This window comes from Carassius auratus, unplaced genomic scaffold, assembly GCF_003368295.1.
Source record: "Carassius auratus strain Wakin unplaced genomic scaffold, ASM336829v1 scaf_tig00042852, whole genome shotgun sequence".
Lineage (NCBI taxonomy): Eukaryota > Metazoa > Chordata > Actinopteri > Cypriniformes > Cyprinidae > Carassius > Carassius auratus.
This window is the reverse complement of record NW_020526742.1, coordinates 65,535-89,626: the sequence shown is the minus strand read 5'-3', so window position 1 is coordinate 89,626 and position 24,092 is coordinate 65,535. Positions and strand designations below refer to the sequence as shown.

Here is a 24,092-nt window from a genome sequence, read left to right as displayed (position 1 = left end):
TTAAGTTACACAAAACATTGATTAAAAAAGAGACTCAAACTTTTTGTAATGGTAGTATTATTTTATACAGAATCAATTATTTATAAATTTAGAAGAGAATAAATTTAGTGTTGAATAAAATTAAGGAAAACAAATATATTGATCTAATATATAGCACATTACTTTTAAATTAATTCAGCTTCAATTGCCAAATATATCTTACTTTTAAAGTAATTGATACATTTAAAAAGGTATGAGTTCTATGCATATTTTGTAATAAAAAATAAAACAATTCCAAAAATTATGCAAAAAAACAAGGCCTTAGACAATGCAGAACAAATAAATGAAATGCAAACCCATGTCACTGTAAAAGACAGACAGCCACACACACCGACCCCCTCCCCATATTTCCATGGAAACAATCATTTTGTTATAGTATTAGATTGCACTTCTTTGTCAGATATACTTTTTATCTGTTGTGCGCACACTTGTGAACAAGCCTTGTTGGACTGTTATGCAGAGATGTCACTGATTATGTACATACCCCAATCAACTGTGCCACCCTTCCACTCATCTGTGTCTTTCCTGACACCTTCCCTTGGTCTTTCAAAACTTTTAAAGGTTTCCACATTTAGCAGATCACAACCTGCAAAAATAATAAGAACAGATTAAATTATGATTATTATTAATTATAATATACAGGTAAACAAAAGGTCTTCAATAGTACTCATCTATACATAAAGCCATAAAATAATACAATTATTAACACTGAACAGGGTTAAATGCTTAGAGTATCACAAAACCCCCCTATTTAGGCAGAGGTTAGTTCTCTCCGCAGTTTTAAAAACATGAAACATGTGAAAACATTTGCAAATATTCTCTTTCCCTCATTTTCTCTTACCGTTTCTCAGTTTTAGTCACACAGAATATAAATGATGACAACTCATGTTGGAAGACAAAGCTATACATTTGCAATGTTTTCTCTGAATAATTAAATCCCTAAATAATTATAATACAAGTGTATTATATGGTTGTTAAGATCATAATATTGATTGTCCGGTGCCTCGTGAGAAGCACAAGAAAAGAAAAAACATAAAAAGCCCCACAGTGAATCTAATGAACCAGCAAAGCAAGTTTTTTAAAGAGCCACACAGATGGGAAATCAAAAATTACCTGTATTACAGTGTATGATGTAGCTGTCCATCAGTGTAAACAATGTGCAAAGTAATTAAACCAAAATGTACATCATTTATAAAGTTATTGGCTTCTAAAGTAAGGAGTCGACTCTGAATCGCTGAAACGAGTCATTATAGATTTCAAATCTTTTGCCCATCTCTATGTACGTCACTAGGAGCACTTTGCATAATAATCTCCGCCTACCGTCTTGGGAGAAACGAACTCTGACCTGCCCCACCCCCCACACAGACGCTCTGGTTGGTGTAATAGCATCATGTCGAGGAGACAGTGTGTTTTTTAATTGTAAAGGCAAGTTTGTTTTATTTTCACTGCCAAAGAATGAAGATCAGAAGAACCAATGGCTAAAATTAATTTTTACCACCATACAAGAGCAGTACAACAAATCCTTGTTGTGTTCACAACATTTCACTGATGACTGCTTTTATAATCTCGGTGAGTTCAAGCCGGTTGGCCATAAACGCGAAGTATGATTATGAAGTTATGTGTCCGTTTTCTCCCGAGCGTCTTATCAGTTTGTGTGCTGTCTGCAGCCTTGCTCTGCGCTGATCGTCATGTACAAACACGTCATTAAAATGAAGTGTAACTCCGTGAATACTCAACGACGAGATATGAGAGAGATATCTATAGAAAGCTTGACATGTCTACTTTGAAACTAAACAAGTGCTGCCGAAAACAGATATTCTGATATAAAGTAATCCATATGAAAACAACGCGATGTCTGTTTTTCATGTCTCCCTTCGTGACCACGCCCCCGCGCTGAACGTGCTATTCAGATTCAAACTGAAGCGCGCGGCTTGAATACACCCACACAGAAGAAAAAGCAGCAGTTTGCTTCGCGATGAGAGGAATAAGACATAATTCACCCCAAACAGATGCTAACGCGTAGTTTACTGTGGAGCTGTGTGCGGAACAACCAATCAAACCTGACTATGTTAGTTGACCAATCAGAACACAGTATGCTACCGAAAGGTGGGGTTTAAGGAAACTGAATCTTTTGAACAGCTTTGCGCGAGCCGTTTGGGGATCTCTGAGAATTGAGGTAATTTTAAAATGATATTTTGACAAAATGACAATGTTTTTTTAACCTTGGATGGATTTAAACCTAATGTACAGGACTTATAAACAGTGATAGGAAGCATAGAATTTTCATCTTACTGGCTCTTTAACTAAATGAACTGATTCAAATGTAAATTTAGGTTAATTAGTATTATCACTTCTTTTATTCAGTTACTTTCCATCACAGTCAATTTATATAACTAACTCAAACAAATACTAACGTTTTAATAAATGCACACAGAAGGACACAAGGAAGATGGACTTACTTAGGGGTGGATAACTTTATGCACCACTGAGGCTTCAAGTGTATAAAGCAACTGACCGCGTGCATCAGACCTGCCTAGTTGTTTCAAAACAACAACAGAATTAGTTTCACTAAGGTTGTAGGTAACACTTTATTTCAATAGTTCACTTTAGACATTCTACTAACAGTACTGTAATTAACTTTGCAACTACATGTCAACTAGCAGTCATTAGAGTATTAGTAGACTGTCTGCTTAATATCTTCCAACACTTAATTTTTATGGGTCCACAACATACTGACTATCATAAACTTTGCAAGTACATGTCAACTTATTCTACTAACCCTAAACCTACCCTATCTATTCTCGGAGTAAGACGACATGTAGTTGCAAATTATTGAGTAGTTGACATGTAGTTACAAAGTTACTTATAGAAAGTAGAAAGTCTAAAGTGGACTATCAAAATAAAGTGTAACCAGGTTACACTTTTCTAAAAGCATTTATTATTAAGGGACACTGACAGGTGAAAGGTTACTGACCTTTGCTACTTCACTTGTTTAGTAAATTTTCAGTCTGGATTTTGTGAAGCCATTGAAGAGAATGATGGTTTCCCAAAGCACATCTCACTAGAAATAGAGTTATACATTCAAATAATAAACCATTTTTTTCATGAACTACTCTTCAGGTAAAATGAAGGCAAGCTCCTTTAATTGCACAACAGGTCAAACATGAGTTTCTGGGTGCCTTTGCACTTCTAAATTCTTGATTTTATCTTTTAAAATAATTGATGATGTTATTGATGACTTTAAAGTGACAGCATTCACACAATGTCAACAATAACTTGACCCAGTTCACTGTTTATTTTAAATAAATGCACAACCAAAATTTACTGAACCATCAGCTTCAACAACAAACAATATATTTACACAACTAATAAACATATATATTTTTTTACAAATATATTCTTGTTATTATTCTGTCTCCCAATGTTTTCTATGTCTAAAAATATCCTTTATACGCTGATAGCTCAAGACCACTAGAACTTGGAATCGACGCTTACCTCTCAACCATCAACAGTGATTGCGCAGCTAACGTTAGCTGGCTCATCTTCATCCACTGCCTGCTCGCTTGCTTATCGCCACCTATAGGGTTGTTCAATTATATTTAACAAAGTGGGACTTTCAAACCTGTAAGAAAAAGAAAGCGGAAAAAAAGTATATTACTTATATTTTTGGTAACGACATTGCTGTGAATAAAGTATAGTAAAACACAAACACTCCAGTATTAGAAAACCCCACTTTTTTTTTACGTTTAATGACAAGGTAACGCGGTGTGTCATTATATAAATGTACATATATATTTTTTATTAATTAAGATTTTTCTCCCCTCAATATTTAAGTTATTAATCGCCTGCCAAGCCTGCGAAACTGGGCAGCGGGGCTATATAAGCTGGGGTCTGTGCCCACCGCCCGGCACACAACCTGCCTAACGTACCCTTTGAGTGACATCACAGCAACTGCTTTTTCCTGAGGTGAATTACTTTTTACTTAACCAATTTCGTTAAATTAACGTACTTTTTAAAAGTATGGTCCGACAACAAATTAAATTAAATGTAAAACTATGAAGGAAGTAATGTAATGTAATTATAATAAGTAACGTTAATTATAATCGCAAACGGTCTGAGGGAACAGTTTGTTTTTCTCCATTAAAATAAAAGCCGTTTTTTTCATTCATTAAACGCATTAAATTGACTTTTTTCTCCAGTAAATGTTGTTGTTGTTATTTGTTGATACCACATCGCACACAATTATATATAAACAACGATTTTCCGTCTCTTTGCGAAAAGAAACAACAAAACATCCACTCACCACACAAAAAATGAGCACTGCACAGAGAGTTTGCTGTTGGTGTCCAGTCTGCCCTCTTGATGGCGTATTTGTACGTCCTGAGGTAACCTGTAAAATAATATTTTGGGGTCTCCTTTTTTGTTGTTGCACCCGTCATTGCACAACGTCATTGCTAATGGAGCCAATACGCTCCGTTTGAGAGACTCTCTTTTGTTATCTGTCATGATAACGTTCAATGAAAAGAGATAAATCATACAACTATGCTTCATAATATATTTAATTCATATGGAAAATATTGGGTTTTCACAGGTTTGACTGCGAGCGCGTGAGCTCCCTCTCTCACACACACACATGCACCGAGAGAGAGACTCCTAAACCTTCGATAATGAAATAATCACCTCTCATTTTGTTCAACTATAACAATAATACTAATAATAGTTATTAGTAGTAGTAGTAGTAGTATAGTGGTTGTATTATTCTAAATGTTTCTTAATGTGGATTATGTTTTCATCAGAGCCTTTGAGAAACTTTGAGAATTTATACCATGCTAATAATTTATTCTCTTCTCGCTTTATTTTCTCAGTGTCGATTTCCATCTGATTGTTGTAAGTCAACCTACATCTCTGATTTGCCAGATTCATCATAACATGCTAATAGATCAATATATCAATTAAAGCAACTTAATGTGGCAAGTTATAATCTTAATGAAGACATTAAAAAGATACTACTTTAAATAAATAAATGAATAGAATGGAATCCTGCACCTCTGATTTGCCAGTTTTATCATAATATATCAATTAATCAATAATCACTGATGGAACTGAAAACATTTGAATATGAACAGACATATTTTACTCATATTTGGTCCTTTCTCCCTTTTCCCTCTTTTGTTTGTCAACAGCAGCTACATACACCCCAAAGGCTCTTTTAAGAGCCACACCACGAGAGCATCTTTGGCTTTGTGAGTATATATTTTGACTGACTATCAGATACCTCTCAGTATTTTGGTTTAGATCAATTAAAAGCAACATCATGCAGCATGTTGGTAATGTCTAAATGAAGTCATTAAATAGACAATTCTTTTATTATTGTTATTATTAATTAATTAATAGAATGGAATTCTGCATCTCTGCTTTGCCAGTTTCATCATATTATTGAATTAATTAATAATCACTGTTGGAACTGAAAACATTTGAATTTGTACAGACATCTCACTCATATTTAGTCTTTTCTCCTTTGATATTCATGATAGCATAATTTGCAGCATTCATACAACGTTTGTAATGTTGAGTACTTTAATGTTTATGAGTAATATATTATTATTTCTTTTTTAATGTAATAGTTTTTGCATCATCTTCCACTGTCTCCCCACCCCCTTCACATTTTTGTCTTGCCACATTCAGGGTAAGTAATATTCTTTATCTTCATGTTAAGGTGCTCTCAGTAATGTTGGTTTATATAAACATGCATTCATATATTTATGAAAACTGTTATGTTTATAGTAGTGGTGGGCCGTTATCGGCGGTAACGTGCTGCGTTAACGTGAGACTTTTATCGGGCGATTAAAAAAAAATATCGCCGTTAATCTATTCTCAAAGTTGGTTTAGGAGCTGGGTCTATACTAAGCAAGATATGATGACTTTCACCTTGATATTTTATATAACCGACTGGCTGAGGCCAGCCTAAAAAGATGCTCAGGACAGTTGACGGACCACTGCTGCGCATTGTCACGAAAGCTTATCTTTTACACGTGTTTTTACGCCTTACCGCTTGTCGATTTAAACATTAAAGCATCCAAACACAAGACGCGGAAAAGCTGAACGGAGTAGCTGTTTACTGCACACACAGAGAGAGAGATGCGTATCACGGACAGCGACAGTGTGTACTGCACCTGAACGAACAAATACAAATCGCAGTTAGAACAAACAAAAAGATGTGAAAGAGCCAAATTCAGTACTCGCGGTGTTCTGGTGTTCAGGGCTCACGCAAAGAAAGGTGTCTCAAAACACTTGAACATCGAATTTGCTTATTTTTGCTCTTGTGCCGACAAATACATACAAAATATGTCAAAATATCCACCTGGGAAATTATGCTCGAAAAAACTGTCAGTTATTTCTTAAGTGAAAGTAAACAGTTGAGGAAAAAAATGGGATGTAATGTACAAAACTGTAATAATGTGAGATGTTGAAGGTGTCTGAATAAATGTAGGTTTGATTGTATATTTCATTTTTACATTGAAGACTATCCAGTGCTATTTTACATTCACACATATTCTGAATGCCTTCGGCAGAATTCGAATGAGCCATTTTAATCTAGATTATTTTCAAGATCACAGTGAGATTAATCTAGATTAAAAAAATTAATCTATGCCCACCACTAGTTTATAGACAATTTCAACGGTTATTTGTAGATTTAAGGAAGTGACGTGTTTTGGTTTTCATGTTAAGTTATATTTAAAGGATCCTGTAATTCCAATCATCGTTTATTTTCAGTTTATGGAAATACCTTAACTGTTACCTTTTCAATAGACTTAAAAGGTATGCGCTTGTTTTGATAAACCTGAGATTTAAAAATGGCACCACCGGAAATGCTTCAGGGCCAGACATGTGCAGTAGCATTCCAACGAGTTTATTTTTTACGTTCTTGAAATGGTCTATATATTAAATATATTTTCAAAATATATATACTGTATTTTTGTGTATTTATATATACACATAATAAACAGTACTACACACACACACACATATTATATATATATATATATATATATATATATATATATATATATATATATATATATATATATATATATATATGGATTTCTTAATAGCAACAATCGGATTCATGATATTGTTGATATTATTATTATTGATATTAGAAATTAACATTTCTAACAGTAGCAATACAATTCTTGATATCAAGTTTAAACATTTGCACTAGTAATAACGTGATAACTGATATAAGTAAGAATTGTATTTCTGATATGGGAAATTGAAATTTCAACTAGTAAGAAATAAATTTTTCATGTAAAAAACTGAAGACTAGCTGCTAATAGATATAATGAAGTATTGCAAAATATGCCAGTACCACATTTTCAACAAGTCCAATAATTTGGAGATCACTGCATGAAAGGTGTATTGGAGAGGAGCCATCAGTTCATCCAGTAACACATCAAGAAAGAATTCATGAAGAAAATTACACTGAAGACATCTGTGACATAAGTGTTAATGAAAGTGTAGAAATTGGGGTCAGTGGGGAGAGCTGCAGTTCAGGACCTGACATTGTGGCCGATGTGTCCAGTGAGGAAAACTGCAATTCAGAAACTGAGGATGAAAAAAGTGGCCCAAACTTCACTCTCAACATTTTTACAAGAATGGGCAACAAAACACCTCATCAAGCATAATGCCCTAGATGATCTCCTGAAAGGACTTTAAAAAAATGGACATCCAGAGCTTCCATCAACAGCAAGGACATTGCTGAAAACTCCAAGACTCATTAAATCAGTGGCAAAATCAGGAATGGAGTGTGTCCATTTTAATTAAAGAGAGAGCCTTCTTGAGCAGCTGCAGCGCTATCCAAGAGAGATTACAGAAGGAGTTAGAATATTGGAGCTATCATTTAATATAGGTGGCCTGCCTATTTTTAAAAGCAGCAAAACCTATCTTTGGCCCATCCTCTATGCCCTTCACCTGCCACCCATCAGTGTCTTTCCTGCCACACTGACACTGGTCCCACCAAACCAACAAATTTGGATTTTACTGAAGAAGCCATAAAGGACATTCAGGAACTTCTGGACAATGGTTTGGATGGAAAAGAAATAAAAATCAGATGTGTTGTGTGCGATGCACCCACAAGAGCCATGGTAAAAAAGATCAAACAGTATTCTGGGTACTATGGGTGTGATAAATGCACACAGAAGGGCACATGGGTGGTTGGACGCGTGACCTACCCAGAGGTTGATAATCTCACTTTACGAAGCAATGACACATTTCGCTCTGAAATGACTAGACGTCAAGAAAATGAGGACACTCCTGTGTCCCCCTTTTTGAGCCTCCCACTAGACATGGTACAACAATTCCCGATTGATTACATGCACCAAGCTTGCCTGGGAGTAATGGAAAATACTAATAACAGTGTGGGTTACAGGAGACTGGAAAGTGAGAATGTCTGCTGGGCAAATAAGCAATGTGACCCAAAGACTGCTGTCACTTCGAAAGGTCATTCCCAGCTGTTTTGCCTGGAAACCTAGAAATCTGGAAGATGTTGACCGGTGGAAGGCAACCGAACTGCCGCAGTTTGCGGTTTACACGGGAAAGATCGTGCTTAAAGGAATTCTGGCTGACCAGCTATATGATCACTTCGTGGTCTTCAGTGTTGCCTTGAGTCTTCTGCTTTGCCCTACACTTGCAGTGGAACACAATAACTACAGTAAAGAGCTGATGAAATACTTTGTTGGAAAAGCAGGAGAACTATATGGAGACCACTTAATGGTGTACAATGTACATTCAATGGTGCGTTTACCAGATGAGGCAATGGCTCGTGGCAGTCTTGATGCTTGCAGTGCATTCCCTTTTGAAAACTATCTTGGGAAGCTGAAACAACTTGTAAGGTCAGGAAAGCAGCCACTTATTCAAGTGGTGAAACGGCTTGAGGAGATGTCAAAATCCCCATTGCCTGTGGAGGCCTCTGAGCCCAAATTCAAAAGGCCTAATAATGCTTTCATACTCGGTGAAGGTAAATGCTGTGAAGCCATTGAAGAGAGAGAGTTGGATGATGGTTGCCAGATGCTGCTGTGCAAGCTTTTTGAGTAAACAGAACCACTTTTCAGAGATCCATGTGACTCAAGAATACTTGGATGCTTCAAAGTCCCATCAAGGCATGCTGTCATGAAGCTCATACCAAAACGGCAACTGACAAGAAAAGCTATAATGGTGGAAAAAAGAGAAGAGACCATCTTCTTAGCAATCCTGCATGTGCACAGATAATGCCCTAGTCAATCTCTCTCTCTCTCTCTTGCTGTCTCACTCACTCACTCACTCACTCACTCACATGTGCACACACACACGCACACACACGCACACACACACACACACACACAGCCAATGCATTTATATTAAGATCTACTGTTAATTCCCCATTTAAGGACATTCAGAGAATCAAAGGAGAATAAACCGTGAAGGTCATTAAAATCAGTTATTATAAGCAATAAGTTATTGAATAAATATAATACACTGTGTAAATTATCTTATATTAAATTTTTCCTTTTGTATATTTTTTTATCTCAACAGATGGACACAAAATTTTTTGCAGTTGTGGAATTTGCTGAGGATAGTGCAGTTTAAATAATTCCAACGTCATAGTTGGAGGAAACCAAAGTGGTATTGTTTTATTTTCACATTCATTTACATTACACTAAATCAGTTCAAGAATGGTAAATCTAATGTTCTGTTACTGGACATTTATGAACACAAGGAAACTTGTAAAAAACTGCTCTCTGCCAGACAAAGCAAAGTGGAGGCGATGTCCATTAAAAAAAGTTTGGCTAAGAACAGGTAATGTAGTTTATACATTGTTTAAATGAATCTACTATTATACTATCTAACATTTTTCAATATTTAATATTTACCATATTTTTCTAGACTCTTACACTAAAGGTCTTCAGAAATGCCGGCGAGTAGTGGAGACCTCGAATGTTGAAACAGAAGACTGCTCCAAAGTGAACAAAAAGAGGGCACATAAAAAGCCATAAAGATTTGTGTCGGACATTGATTCTTCCTCAGATGGTAACTATTCAAATCACTTTAAAGAATTTAGTATATATCCACTGAAAACAAAAACAAACAAAACAAAAAAAGGCAGGAAGAGCCAAAGAAATTATAAATAACAATTTGTGAACTCTATTTTGAAGCATGTTTCCATTTCAGATGATGGCAGAGTTTTCCCAAAGGAGAATACAGATGTGTCAAAACTTCATCCACCGAAATGTAAGTTGTCAACACATGAGTCAAGAGTCATTCTATAATTTGTGGTACATTTGGCATTTGACAATGTAAAGAAAAAAATTCTTTATTAAAAAACTTATTAAGACATTTTTTTTTTCACAAGCTCATACCTTATACTAGTGTGAGTGAGCGAGTGAGTGAGTGAGTGAGTGTGTGTGAGAGAGTGAGAGAGAGGGTGAAGGAGTAAGTGAGTGTGTGTGTGTGAGAGAGAGAGTGGGAGTGAGTAAGAGTGGGAGTGAGAGAAGTTGTGTGAGAGAGAGAGTTAGAGAGAGGGTGAGGGAGTAAGTGAGTGTGTGTGTGAGAGAGTGGGAGTGAGTGAGTGTGAGAGTGTCATGATCAGATCAGAGAGAGTCATGATCTGCATGAGCTCTTAGAATTTACCTTTTTTGCTATTTTGAGATGAGAGTTAGATGAAAAAATGTAAATATCTGAAAGAATATCAAATTCTGAACTGAACTTTCACGAAAGGAAATCAGAAAAAGTATATTTATTTGTTTTTAAAACCAAATATTCAGCACAGAGTTTCTAGCAGCACTGCAAGACAGGCCTACAGGAGAATCGGAGGGAAAACCAAAAACAGGACAATCCTTCCAGATGAACCTCAACATTTCAGAGAGGGAGAAGCAGTGAGTACAGCTAACTGAACTGGACAATATTTATCCTCAACTTCAAGGATATACAGTTTAAAATTGACATTTTTTATAGTTTTTTATAAACCTCTGACATTCCTCAATGTATCAATTCAAATGAGCCAGAGAACAGTAACCAATCAGAGGAGCAGACGCAGTCACCCCACTGCCATTTGCAAATGAGCTCCCCACTCTGCACAGACTGTGTGTCCATACAGTACCCCTCTGACATCACAACTGACTCTGCAAGGAAACACTATAAGCAGAAACTTCTCAAAGACAACCCAGAAACTCTGTATGTAGATTCATTTAAAACTGGAGACTAAAGCAACCTCATTTTCTTCACTGATCATCCCAGCGTCTGGCATAAAGCCATTATAAACCATTACCCGTCTGTAAAGAAGGAGGGCATCTGTAATGGCTGGAAAGTCAAAATTAGAGAACCATGTGACCCCGACAACACAGTGATAACTGTGAACTTATATAAAAATGGCACAGTCATGGTACAGGGAAATCTAAAAACATTCCAGACTGACTACAGTGCAATAATGAAACGAGAAAAAGCCCTATTATCTGAGTATTTATCGTCTGAGCAGAATACACAGAGATGTAGTCCAGATCTCAAGCCCAGGCCTGCAGAGAGCCCTGCCCAGGACCCCTCATCCCCCCCGCTCACATCTATACATGTCCTCCAGGAGCACTTCACAAGGCTGGAGATGGAGATGGTGCATCACACCCAACTCTAGCTAAACTCAGACCACACCACACAGAGACTGACAGCCCTCACACAGCAAGTCAAACGATTACAGACAGAGAAGGACAGCTATCAGAAAGAGCTGACCACTCTGAGACTCCAGCTACAGGACAGAGAGCATCTCACACTAGAGATGAAGCAGACACTTAGAGAGTTACAGGAGGAGAGAGAGCAGCAGCACAGTGAGATCCAGGCCCTGAAAGAGCAGGTGAGAGAGCTGCTCCTGACCAGACAAGAACCAGAGCAGATCCACAGAGCTGAAACTCTGACCTCCAGCCCAGAGACACCAGACCCAGACCACTCACAATCACCACCGCGCCTCGGGCCCAGCGCCCCAGCACAACACCAGCAGCACCCATCTGACAACAGCCCACCACCCACCAGCACACAACAGACAGAAATAGCCCTGCTCATCGATTCAAATGGGAAATTCATTGACATAAAGAAACTTTTCCCCTGACACAGAGCTGTGAAACACTGGTGTCCCAACACAGACAAAGCCCTGGAGCTTCTGACAGATTCTGAGCTGGGCCGTCCCAGCCACATCATTATCCACACGGGGACCAATGACCTGATTGACCTGAATGACCTAATTGAACCGATCGTACTATATGGCAGTGAAGTCTGGGGTCCATCTATAAAATTTGATTTTTTAAAATGGGAAAAACATCCAATTGAAAATATGCATTTAGATTTCTGTAAAAGAATACTCAAAGCCCCACGACGAGTCCTCTTCTTCAGCTGGTGCTGAGACTGACTGAGATCACACCGACAGAGATCAGCCAGCCTCAGGACTCACACACACTCTCAACCATTCGGCCCCACACAAATTATCAACTCAGAGAAAGACAAGTACATCACCCATTGGACAAACACCATTAAAAACCAACACAAACTAGAATGCTATTCTGCACTAAATCGAGAGTACACCATGGCACACTACCTGAGCACAGTGACTGATGTCCAACTCAGGAAAACATTGACGATGTACAGACTCAGTGAGCACAGTCTGGCCGTAGAGACGGGCTGGCGCAGACAAACCTGGCTCTCTTGTGACGAGAGACTCTGCTCCCACTGCATTCTGGGAGAGATCGAAACAGAGCTGCACTTCCTCACACAATGCCCCAAATACCAAACCATTAGAAACCACTATTATCCCAAAATAAACACATTATTTCCCTATTTTAATAACTGCACCCCAACCGAAAAACTCACCTTCATTCTCTGGGAAAAATCTGAATTTGCAAATACAGCGGCAAGATTTATAGCAGCCTGCCAACTCCTGAGACAGAGCCAAGACACAACATCCAGAGAATATACAGCTAACTCACACCAAACCAACCAACACACATGACTGTAGATAATGCTGAATCCAGTTATTAATTAAACAAATTAATAAATAATCTGTAAATAATAAATAATCCGTTACATAACTCTATTTTTATATGCATCCATGTGTTTTAATATTGTTCTTCTAATATTACTTGTTTAAATGTTATTTTAATTGCTATATTGTTCTAAATTACACTGTTGTATATGTTCTCTTTTCATATGTATGCTTTAGCAATGCAAAATGTACTTTTGTCATGCCAATAAAGCTAACTGAATTGAATTCAGTGTGAGTGAGAGAGGTTATGTGAGAGAGAGTGAGGGAGGAAGTAAGTGAGTGTGAGAGAGAGAGAATGGGAGTGAGTAAGAGTGGGAGTAAGTGAGTGTGAGTGAGAGAGGTTGTGTGTGAGAGAGAGAGAGAGAGTGTGAGTGAGTAAGAGTGGGAGTAAGTGAGTGTGAGTGAGAGAGGTTGTGTGTGAGAGAGAGAGAGTGTGAGTGAGTAATAGTGGGAGTAAGTGAGTGTGAGTGAGAGAGGTTGTGTGTGAGAGAGAGAGAGAGTGTGAGTGAGTAAGAGTGGGAGTAAGTGAGTGTGAGTGAGAGAGGTTGTGTGTGAGAGAGAGAGAGTGTGAGTGAGTAATAGTGGGAGTAAGTGAGTGTGAGTGAGAGAGGTTGTGTGTGAGAGAGAGAGAGTGTGAGTGAGTAATAGTGGGAGTAAGTGAGTGTGAGTGAGAGAGAGAGATTGTGTGAGAGAGAGTGTGAGGGAGGGAGTGAGTGTGAGTGAGTGTTTCAAAAAGCATATTAGTGTTGTCAAAAGACCCATTACTTCAGTACCAAGTCGGTACTAAAAAAATGAAGATGTGACGGTATCAGGTTTCTTTAAGTACCGGTGGTACCGAGGTTCCGTTCAAACTCGGTTCTTGCATACATACACCGCTATGATTTCCGTGAAGCAGAAAACGCGGACGGAATCTAGTCATGAAAATGAGACTTAGATTTTAATATGGACAGTCAGGGAATTAGTCAAAGTTAGCATAAATGAATCAAATCAAATCTCCATATGGATGAGTATCTGTAAATGTTAAGCCGCAAAAGTTGGTTGAAATATGAATCCTGCATGTTTTGCGCGTCTCTGTGTAAACTGTGAATGAATGGTTTGTTTACTACATAGACTGAGGCGCGTGACGCTTGCAGTAATTTCTGCTTCTGCCTTCTCATTGAGGACATAAATACATCAGCAAAATCATCAGTTCTGTTCTGGTTCACTTCACAAGCATTTTACCGTTTCATTTGATTAAAACCAGTGTCAATTTAAAGGTATTCACAGCAACCCGTCAAAACAACCCTCTACATTTCGAGTAAATCACTCACATATGTGACTAAATTTTACTCTAGGCGCCTAAGTGATGTCTATTGTAAGCCATTGGCTAATAAATTCTTATTTTTTACTCGCCAGTGTGTGTGTTCAAGGCTATTATAAGAATACTAATATATATATATATATATATATATATATATATATATATATATACTTGTGTAACAGAGCTCACTGTCAATTAATCCACTTTTGACATGGATTATTAACCAATGTCTCCATTTATCATCCATTCAATTTTGTAATTACAGATTCATCATTCTCCAATATTCATCCTCTGGACAAGGGTTAGTATAATATAAAAGTATGCTTTTATGGACAAACACATCTTCCCAAATGAATGAATGAATGATCTCTCTCTCTCTCTCACACACACACACACACTCTCTATGCTGGCACGAAAGAAGGAATTTCCAGTTATCTTTCTCAACACTGTAACTAAATCGAGTTTTTTTATTATTATTTTTATTATTATTATTATTATAACCTGCGACTCACTAATTAATGCTGAATCTATGGCCTGGTTTCACAGACAGGGCTTTGCCTAATCCAGGATTAGGTCATAGTTCTTTCATTGTCATTTTTATAAACATGCCTTAGAAAAGCATTACTGGTGTGCATCTTAAGACAAAACAAATGCACTGACATGTTTTAAGATCAGATCAGTTTCTTTCAGGTGAAATAGCTCAGATTTACATTTTAGTCTAGGACTAGACTTAAGCCTTGTCTATGAAACCGGGGGTTAATGTGGCTTTTCATTTCCACTTTATTGCAGAATTAAGCTCCAACTTCAATTTAAACTCAACTCCCTTTAATTATCAATTAATTTCAATAATTGAATTATTAAATTAATCAACATTGATTAGCTTAATCAGGTGTGCTAGATTAGGGTTGGAGCTAAACTCTGAAGAAGAGTGGCCCTTGAAAGCCAGTTTTGAAATTGCCTATTCTGTTTATATTTATACAGCAGAGGAATTGCTGCAGGAGTCAAGCATATCACGGCCTCTTGAAGGTATTCTTCTAAAACTCTATTCTAAAATTCAAAATATTATATTCTGAAATTCAGAGTATTATATTTATTGTAATTATTAATAATTCTAGTTAGAGTGAAATTTTGTTTTATGCCGCAGTTGCTTCGCAGCTCCTCGTAGAAGAGCCCCAGTGTTCAGACTCTGCATCAAAGAGTAAAGTCAAGTTTTGATTTTTAACACTAGAGTAATACTACACATTCAAGGAGCATTATGCATTTTTGCTTCACAGGCTATCGCACAAAAGTCTTGCAAAGACTACAAGAAATTGTTGAGAACCAGCAAGACATCCTTGCCATGCAGAGGCAGTTACTGGCTGCAGTAGCTGTGACCATGACAGAGGAAGATGGGTTTTTTTCTGTAAAATGGGCCATGCCAAACAGTGGAGGATCTGCAGACCCTTGACAGGGATTTGGAAAATAAAGAAAAAAGGGCCAAGATGGTAATACTTATGCAAGACACTCAAATCCTTTACCAAATCCGATTTTTTTGCACATGATAATAGTGTAGATAATAAAGTCAAGATATTTACATATACATTAAGATGTCAAACATGTATTCTGTCTTTTTACAAAGCATTCTGTTGCAGCTGAATAACATGAGCAAAAATCAGCAGCCTATAAAACACAGCAAGATGAATTTTGCCTGTGTGTTTTAAAAAGAAAATACCATAGCAAAAACCACTAGATTAATATATATTTCAAATATTAAAGTGTTAAAGACAAGTAAACAGTCGGTAATGAAATAGGAACAAACAAATCAATTAGCAATATCGTAAATAAATACAACTAAACAAAATTTCAGGTATAGAAACTGTAATCAAAAAAAGTTTAAAAACACTGCATAGTTTTTTTATAAATAAAATAAAGATTAATCAATTAAAGTTATTAAATATATTCAGTCAAGATCAGTGAATGATTTTCTTTTGTTCTTTGATTAACATTAATGACAGGCAGTGCATTTATTAGGCTGTTGTCTCTTTAAGCAAAAATACTGTACACTTGTGTTTTCTTTCTCATCTGTTTATGTTAACGTAAGACAAAAACGGCGGTGTTCATGATGTAGTTTTCTGTATATCGGTTGACAAATATGAAAGAAGTCAGTTTCGACTCGGACCAACCTTTTCTACAGTGGAAATACATGGAACGGTCCGAGGTCGGACACAAACCGGGAACCTGAAGCGCGACCGCCGACCGCTGCTCTCTGCACGCACTTGCGCTTCATGTGCGCTGCACACAAACAAGGTGCTAATTTTTTTTTTACATATTTGTTAAACCTGTCATTATGTCCTGATAGTAGAATGAGACAGATGATCTGTGAAAAAAATCAAGCTCCTCTGGCTCCTCCCAGTGGTCCTATTGCCATTTGCAGTTACAGAACGCTCCAGGTAAGAAAACAACCAATCAGAGCTGCGGTCCGTAACTTTGTTTGTATTCTAAATGTATTCAAAATGTATATCATAAGCGAGTACACCATGAATCCATTTTCCAAACCGTGTTTTTAACTTGTCCTGAATTGAATCACTAGGGTGCACCTATAATAAGTGTTTATATTTGGACTATTTTAGATTGCTTCGGGGGTACCGCGGCGGAGTAACCCAGTACCTTTGTGATTCTTCATAGACATAAACGGAGAGAAGTAGTTCCGGCTACGATGTTCTTCCGCAAGACGCAAACAGTTCTGTTTATTAACCACTAGAGCGTCATGCAAACGATGCTGTTTTGAGGCCGAAAGTGTGCAGGAGAACAGAAGCGCGTAACAGCAAATTATGTGATTCTGCTCTCCCTCACTCTTTCAGAAACAACACCACAGGCGGCATGCAAAGCTTAACAATGCAGGATACTTTTACTACTATACAGCTTTTTCTGTAAACAAACTCAGAACTGAGGCCATTCATACTGTTCTACCCACTCTTCTACAGAAAAATCCTGTGTCCTGCACATTCTTGGTTTTCCATCTGCTTTTTGGCTAATTGAGTGGTTATGAATATGAGTAAATGGAAAAAATTAATAAAATTAATCTTAAAATAAGAACAATTTCCACCATTCACATGTTCAAAAGTTTACATCCCCATGCACATGCTTGCATTAATTTTATTCATTCAAAAACTATAATTTCATTAGAGTTGTTTCAGAAGAAAATGTGTTCACATATGAATGTGGAACAACACAATCACAGCTTGAATGCTTTACATTCAAATAGCAACAAAAATATTTAATCTGCTGTCATGATGCCATATTCTTTTTTCCTCTAAATAAGTCTTTCTTTCTTTCTTTTAAACAGATGAATTACCTTCGGTCCCTTGGAGGAGCAAACCCAGGTGCAACCTTGCGCAAAATATTGCAACATGATCATAGGCAAGTTATAAGTCTTTTTCTATAGTTGTAGGCAATTTTATTTTGCACTTTGGAAAATTGTTCTTGTCCCAATGTACATCATTTTAAATAAAACCATATCCAAATGGCTACGATGTTGACGATATTATTTCTACCTCTAGGGGCAATGCAGAAGGTGTACAAGTCTCTAAAGGCCAGTGGGATTGAAGACCTCATTTCAATGGTCCTAAAATTTGCCCCACACAGGCGTTTCAAATGGTATGTAATAGTGTCAGTTTTGTTTACATTTTCAATTATTTAATGTACCTCATGCTAAATTAATTTTGATATTAGTTTTAATAAAATCTAAACTTAAGTTAGAAAGTAAAACTACTAGATTAATGTAAAAAGTAGTTTAGTTATATTTATATTTAGTGTATATATATGGTTTGTTATAAACGTCAGAGATGTACTTCTGACACTGCATACTTATAATTATAACCATGGACTTCCATATGAAAATAACATTGAACAGAACATATAGGTGCAATGAATATACACACGCCCAAGGTATTTATGTTAAATCAATATATAGGCTACTAAAATTCAGTGTACATATTGGCAACATGATTATATATATATATACACATACACTTTTATAATATTAATATTATAATAAAATAATTTGAATTATTACGTTTATTAACTTCTTCAGGGTTGGGCCATTTACTAGGCTTTTCCCCTCGACATTGCACTGTGCCTACTGTACTTCAGAGATCACTGTTCCCAGCTATTTTTGCCTACCATCAAATGCCTGACCTCTTTAGAAAGCTGAGACCCTGTAGTTTCTTAGGAAACAATCAGAATAATTATGTGAAGTACTGGCACAGAGTTCTAGAGGCTAGAATATTGTTTTTTCTTTCTGCTGGATAACAAGCAATTCAACTGACCACATTTCAGCTTCTAGGTCTCTTGATATGACTTTAGAAACACAACTGACCCCAAAAGAATAGAAAAATAGAAAAAGTCTATTTATTTTTTTAACTATTATAAAAGTGACATTTGCAATAAAAAAAAATAGAAGATTCCCCTTTACAAATATACATAAAAAATGCTGCATGTTGAAATCCCCACCCTGTAGAGAGAACTACACTACTGTGGAGGACAAAAAAAAATACCCAAAATAATAGAGCTTGGGCTAATGCCCTTTGAAAAGGACAGTTTTATTGAGCTTCTGTTGCATGTTGTTGCTCTGTAAGGTAAGGTTAGTCATTTTAGCGATGTGGTGCAGCCTTAGCTTAAAAAAACAAGGACACAACTAATGTTAACAGCGTATGGTGGTGGCTGTCTATGCCATACTGCATTTCGCCAATGTGCTCCCCGAGCACAAACACATCCTCTGACCCTATCCTCTTCCATACAGTGTACACGACCTCTAGCAGTTTGCTGGGCTGTGATCGTCTGGTACTGGCTGATGCCTGACGAATGACCCTCTCTGCTGCCCTGACGACCCTCACTGTGCCTTCTGATGGAATCACCAGACCTCCATTGTTTTTTAAGGTCAGCAGGTGGTAGCTCTGGTCCTTGATGGCAGATGCAGCGTCTGTCCCTAGGCTGGCATGGCAGACATCACACGACAGCTTCTTCAGAGCCCGTCGCACAACAAATCCTGAAATTTGAGTTAGTATAATAATATCATTACTTATAATAATAATAATCATTAATAAGGATGTGGAAATTAAGGGAAGATTTCTCTTTATAAACTATCGCGAGATTGTTTTCCCCCAGAATTTGACTATTGGCACTATCGGTTATAGGCAAAATCAACTTTCAGTCAGCCTTTACCTGAAATGTACACGGAGCGTTGTCCACAAGACCAAAGTGGATGGGAAGGTAGCTGTGGTCATGTACTAGGGCAGGAATGTCAGCAAATAGGGATGGAAGATCTTCTCCTCCTGCTGCAGAGGACATATCTACAGCTGACAGGCTTGTTAAGGTGTCAATGACAGCTGGTAGGGAATGCATACAAGTGGTCAGTGGCCTGACGCTTGCGGCTCGAACTCCTCGCTCCAGTGACTCCCTGTTGTTTTGCCAAAATATACAAATATATAAATAATAGTAATATGGAAATTAATAAGTTACTTTTTTTTACAATTCAATCTTCACTTTTCAATTCTGTGAGCCTAAATACATGTTTAGGTTCTCCAATTCTCCAACAGAAAACACAACAGTATACATTTAAGAAATTGTATAGGCTTGTCCACTTATAAGGCAAAAATATGTTTTGTGGCTCTGGACAAAAATGGCTCTTTTGATTGTAAAGGTTGCCTACCCCTGGGTTTAGTTTCAATATTCACACATGTTTATTCATTCAAGTATATGAGCGACGGAGCAAGTGAGATAGCCAGTAGTTCTCAAACTTTTTACACAGAGTACCACCTCAAATAATATTGGGCTCTTTGCCTACTAACACCATCATAAACCTTTCTGGGTACCACCAAGATAAAGGATTTAATATAACAAGCCACATAATGCTCTCATTTGTTTGACATTCCACATGTAAACACTCACAACATCATGTTGAGGTACATCCTGAGACAAGTCCATTGGCAGGATGTCTTCCGCTCTTCTAGAGGTGCTTGTGCTTCTTGTTGCCAACTAAAATAAAGAAGTTTTGAGTGTCTAAAATGTGCCGTAATAAACACATTATATAACTTGCAGAAAGAAAAACTAAAGTGACATTTAATCACATATTGATCTCTCAATCTTATACACCTTGAATTACTGTTGGTCAATGATACATACCCTTTGAAGATGAGCTGGAAAGTTGAAAATGTTTGGCACAACACCATCTTTAAGCCGGACATTCTGCCCTGTTCTGTCAAAGTCCTCACTCCTGAAGTGCTCACTGCAGAGCAGTGTCCTGTCAGAGGCAACAAAACCGTCTCTTCTTAGGGCAAGTTCCCACTGCCTCCTCATCTTTCCGGTTTTGGGAAACCTTAAAAATGTTAGAAATGTACCCAGATATATAAATTATTGTCAACATTTCCAACCTTTTTTTTCCTTCTTTTAACATTAAGGGTAAGGACACCTAAATTATCATGTTTTGGGTAACTATATGTATGAATGTGTGTGTGTGTGTGCGCATGTATGCATCATGTATGCATGTATGTACTTTAGAATAAGACAACCACACTAAACTAGTTATAAAAAGGTGTCCAAAAAACATTCTGCGATTGTGTAAACAAACTTGTAAAAATCTTTGGGTCAGCAACAATCTTGTAATACTATTATGTCATAGCCCCGCAGTTCCTATGTAACAGGACCTGTACTGTACATACATCCACTAAGTAACTAAAGATTATTCCAAATATAATCATAATATTTTCATATCTTACAGGTGAAAGGTGATCCCACGGGCTCTCGTTTTGAGACTACGGCGATTGGAGCATCCGATTACGTAGGCTGCACAAAAGTCTGGCATCTTCTCCTATAAAGCCAGCAATTTCCTGTATCAAAATGGAAGATGTTTTTAACAAACCAAACCGATTGGAAATCATGTGCAACTTAAGTTATATTGAAAAGAAAGAGCAATTCTGCCTCTCCCACTGAAGTAAAATTGCTGGGTAGCAGCTAAACTGTAACTACTAACGTTAGGTCTCACTCAAAGCCAGTTAATAACTACAACCACATCCACAAAGACTGTAATTTAGACAAAAGATTGTTTGTCATAAAATCGTTATTGGTGTCAGTAAAACCTATATAATTGAACAGCTCGATTGTGGTCTCAGCCTTGATAACTTGCACAAGTAACGTTAGCTGTGATACACAACTATGCTGCACGATTAAGTCGTCTTTCGAAAAGAAAAGCTGCAATTTCAACATGTTGACGCATTCAGAATTATAGCCACGTTATTAACGTTTGTAAGAAATCAAACATTTTGTAAATCCGTCAAGATTTCAGCGAGATAAGAGTATTTGTGTTCGTGCAGATCATTCACCTTACATCAGGTACCACCTTTCTTTTACTGTCTATGGGTACCACAGAGTCCGCCAGAAAGCTTGCCTGTGACAAGATGGCCGCCGGTGATGACGTTAGAGACTCCGACGTAAGACATCTAGCCTTTTTTATGTATATCTATGGTAGTAACTGCCTCATAAATAAATAAATTCCTGGCCAGTAAAAAAAAAAAAAATTATGGCTGAAAAATGTTGTGACCTCACCGTCCATTGACACAAAATCCATATATATATATATATATATATATATATATATATATATGTTTTTTTAAGCCTATAATTTCTAACTAACTTGTCTTTTTTTCCCCTTTGTTTTTTTTTTCGCAGCTGATGAAGAAGACTTGGAGAAGTTTTAGTGTTGTTCACCATATACGTTTTCAGTTTTGTTCCCCGCACACGTTCACTGTACACATTTTCAAACTTATACATTTTGTTTGTTGTTTAAAATAAAATGTTCATATCCCATTTCAGAGATTGAGATCTTTTCTTTAAATGCAAGTCATATATATGTATAATTCATGGTTCATATGATTATATACAATAAGAACAATATTGTTGTACTACAATAAAATATGTATACAATAAACTATGTAGAAGTATTGGCTTGTTTACTGATTATTAATGTACAGACATCAGAATGTAGTGGTTAGGAGAACGTTCTGGGAACTTTGAGAACGTTCCCTTAAGGTTATCCAGGAAAGTTTTCTTAACGTAAATAGAACGTTCCCTTAAGGTTAGAGGAACGTTCCGGGAACTTTATGGGAACCAAAAACTAATGTTCCCAGAACGTAAAATTGTTAGCTGGGGTGTCTGTGACTTATCACCCACAACTAAACCTACCTCATACATTTTTAGTTTCTCATCATTTCTATGGACTCTTTATAAATGTAAATGTATTAATCTAAATGTATTTACATGTTAATGTATTAATCTAAATGTATTTACAATGTTAAATATGTAAAGAAACTGAAATTAAGTTGGTTGTTACTACTATTTAAGTTATGTAATTGTGTTTGCAACCAAAGAACACTGATTTTGCAAAATTCTTCCTTAATACAGAGAAAGGAGGCAGAATTTCATTCAATCTTTGTGTATTTTATTTACAGACACGGCTAAAAAACATTACATGTGAGAAGAGACATTACAAAATCTTTTGGAAAACAAACAAAAAAAAACATTTACATATTAGATGCGAGCAAGGTGTATAATTCTAACATGACGCCTTCACAACAACACTTGGACACATATTGGTCAAAGCAAGCACACAAACACAATTTTATCCAGCAAAGTCTTCAGCTCAGTCTCATGAGTGGTGTGGACAGTGTCCGGTGATGGAGGTGGATTCACAGGACCTTACATCTCAGGTGCGGGTGTAGTGTCTGACAGTAACAATACAAAGCAATTGTGTCATATCACAACCTCTATTCCTAAAGGAATCCAGATTAGCTATACACAGGGGGCGACATACACTACCGTTCAAAAGTTTGGGGTCAGTAAGATTTTTTTATGTTTTTAAAAGAAGCATCTTCTTCTCACCAAGGCTGCATTTATTTGAATATATATATATATATATATATATATATATATATATATATATATATATATATATATATATATATTTATTTATTTTGTAAAAAATTAAATTGACTTCTATTTTAATATATTTTGAAACTATTTTATTCCCGTAATCAAAGCAGGATCATACTCCCAACATTTCATAGGCAGGTTTGCCTGCAAACCCAGTCACCAAATAAATTGCAATGTAGCCTAGATGTACAACATTTGTACGCTTTAGTACATTGGTAACTTAAGCTAATTTTCTAGCCATGTCATGCTAGTTAACAGTTACAATTAATGTTAACTTACCTTGGTGAAAATGCTTTTGAACACACCATCATGTGTGGTGGAGTGATGTCGAAGGTAATCTTGGCCTCCTTACCGCTGCTATCCATGCCATTCGTAGCCTTTTTGTCACCTCTGAAACAAGGCTTGCACTATTATTTTTCCACGCTGGAAAACGATAAAAGGATATTCCGTTCTTAAGCTTTATGCCACTTCTTTCGTGAGAACGACTATTTCAGTTTATAACACAGCAGGTAGACGGGATCTTTAAAACTGTGTTCTTCCTCCATGCAAAGAAGTCTCGCGCCGAATGTTGTGCCGCGGATTCCCAAAATGCTTTGCGTTCACCACATGAATACGTCATGATGACGACACATTCTTCTTCTCTTCTTCTTTTTAATGTTGCGGTTGGCATCCAGCATAATTGGTGCATTACCGCCACCCTCTGCTCCGGAGTGTGGATCAGAAAACAGGTTCATA

At 36.9% G+C, this 24,092-nt stretch overlaps 2 long non-coding RNA genes across 3 annotated transcripts; one reads left to right on the top strand and one right to left on the bottom strand.

Moving 5' to 3' along the window:
• Nucleotides 1-14,658: 14,658 nt before the first annotated feature.
• Nucleotides 14,659-17,793, top strand: LOC113086201 (uncharacterized). Of its 2 annotated transcripts, XR_003284689.1 has the most exons (6): nucleotides 14,659-14,694; nucleotides 14,815-14,841; nucleotides 15,375-15,419; nucleotides 15,538-15,591; nucleotides 15,668-15,877; nucleotides 17,719-17,793. It is a non-coding gene; the product is annotated as an uncharacterized LOC113086201 (long non-coding RNA). The 2 variants fall into 2 exon arrangements; XR_003284688.1 differs by lacking the exons at nucleotides 14,659-14,694; nucleotides 14,815-14,841 and having other exon boundaries at nucleotides 15,328-15,419.
• A 1,489-nt stretch (nucleotides 17,794-19,282) lies between these two features.
• Nucleotides 19,283-23,882, bottom strand: LOC113086203 (uncharacterized). The gene is made up of 6 exons (XR_003284691.1): nucleotides 23,637-23,882; nucleotides 21,149-21,259; nucleotides 20,556-20,748; nucleotides 20,322-20,408; nucleotides 19,596-19,830; nucleotides 19,283-19,419 (listed from the first exon to the last, which is right to left on the bottom strand). It is a non-coding gene; the product is annotated as an uncharacterized LOC113086203 (long non-coding RNA).
• Between the last annotated feature and the right edge of the window lie 210 nt (nucleotides 23,883-24,092).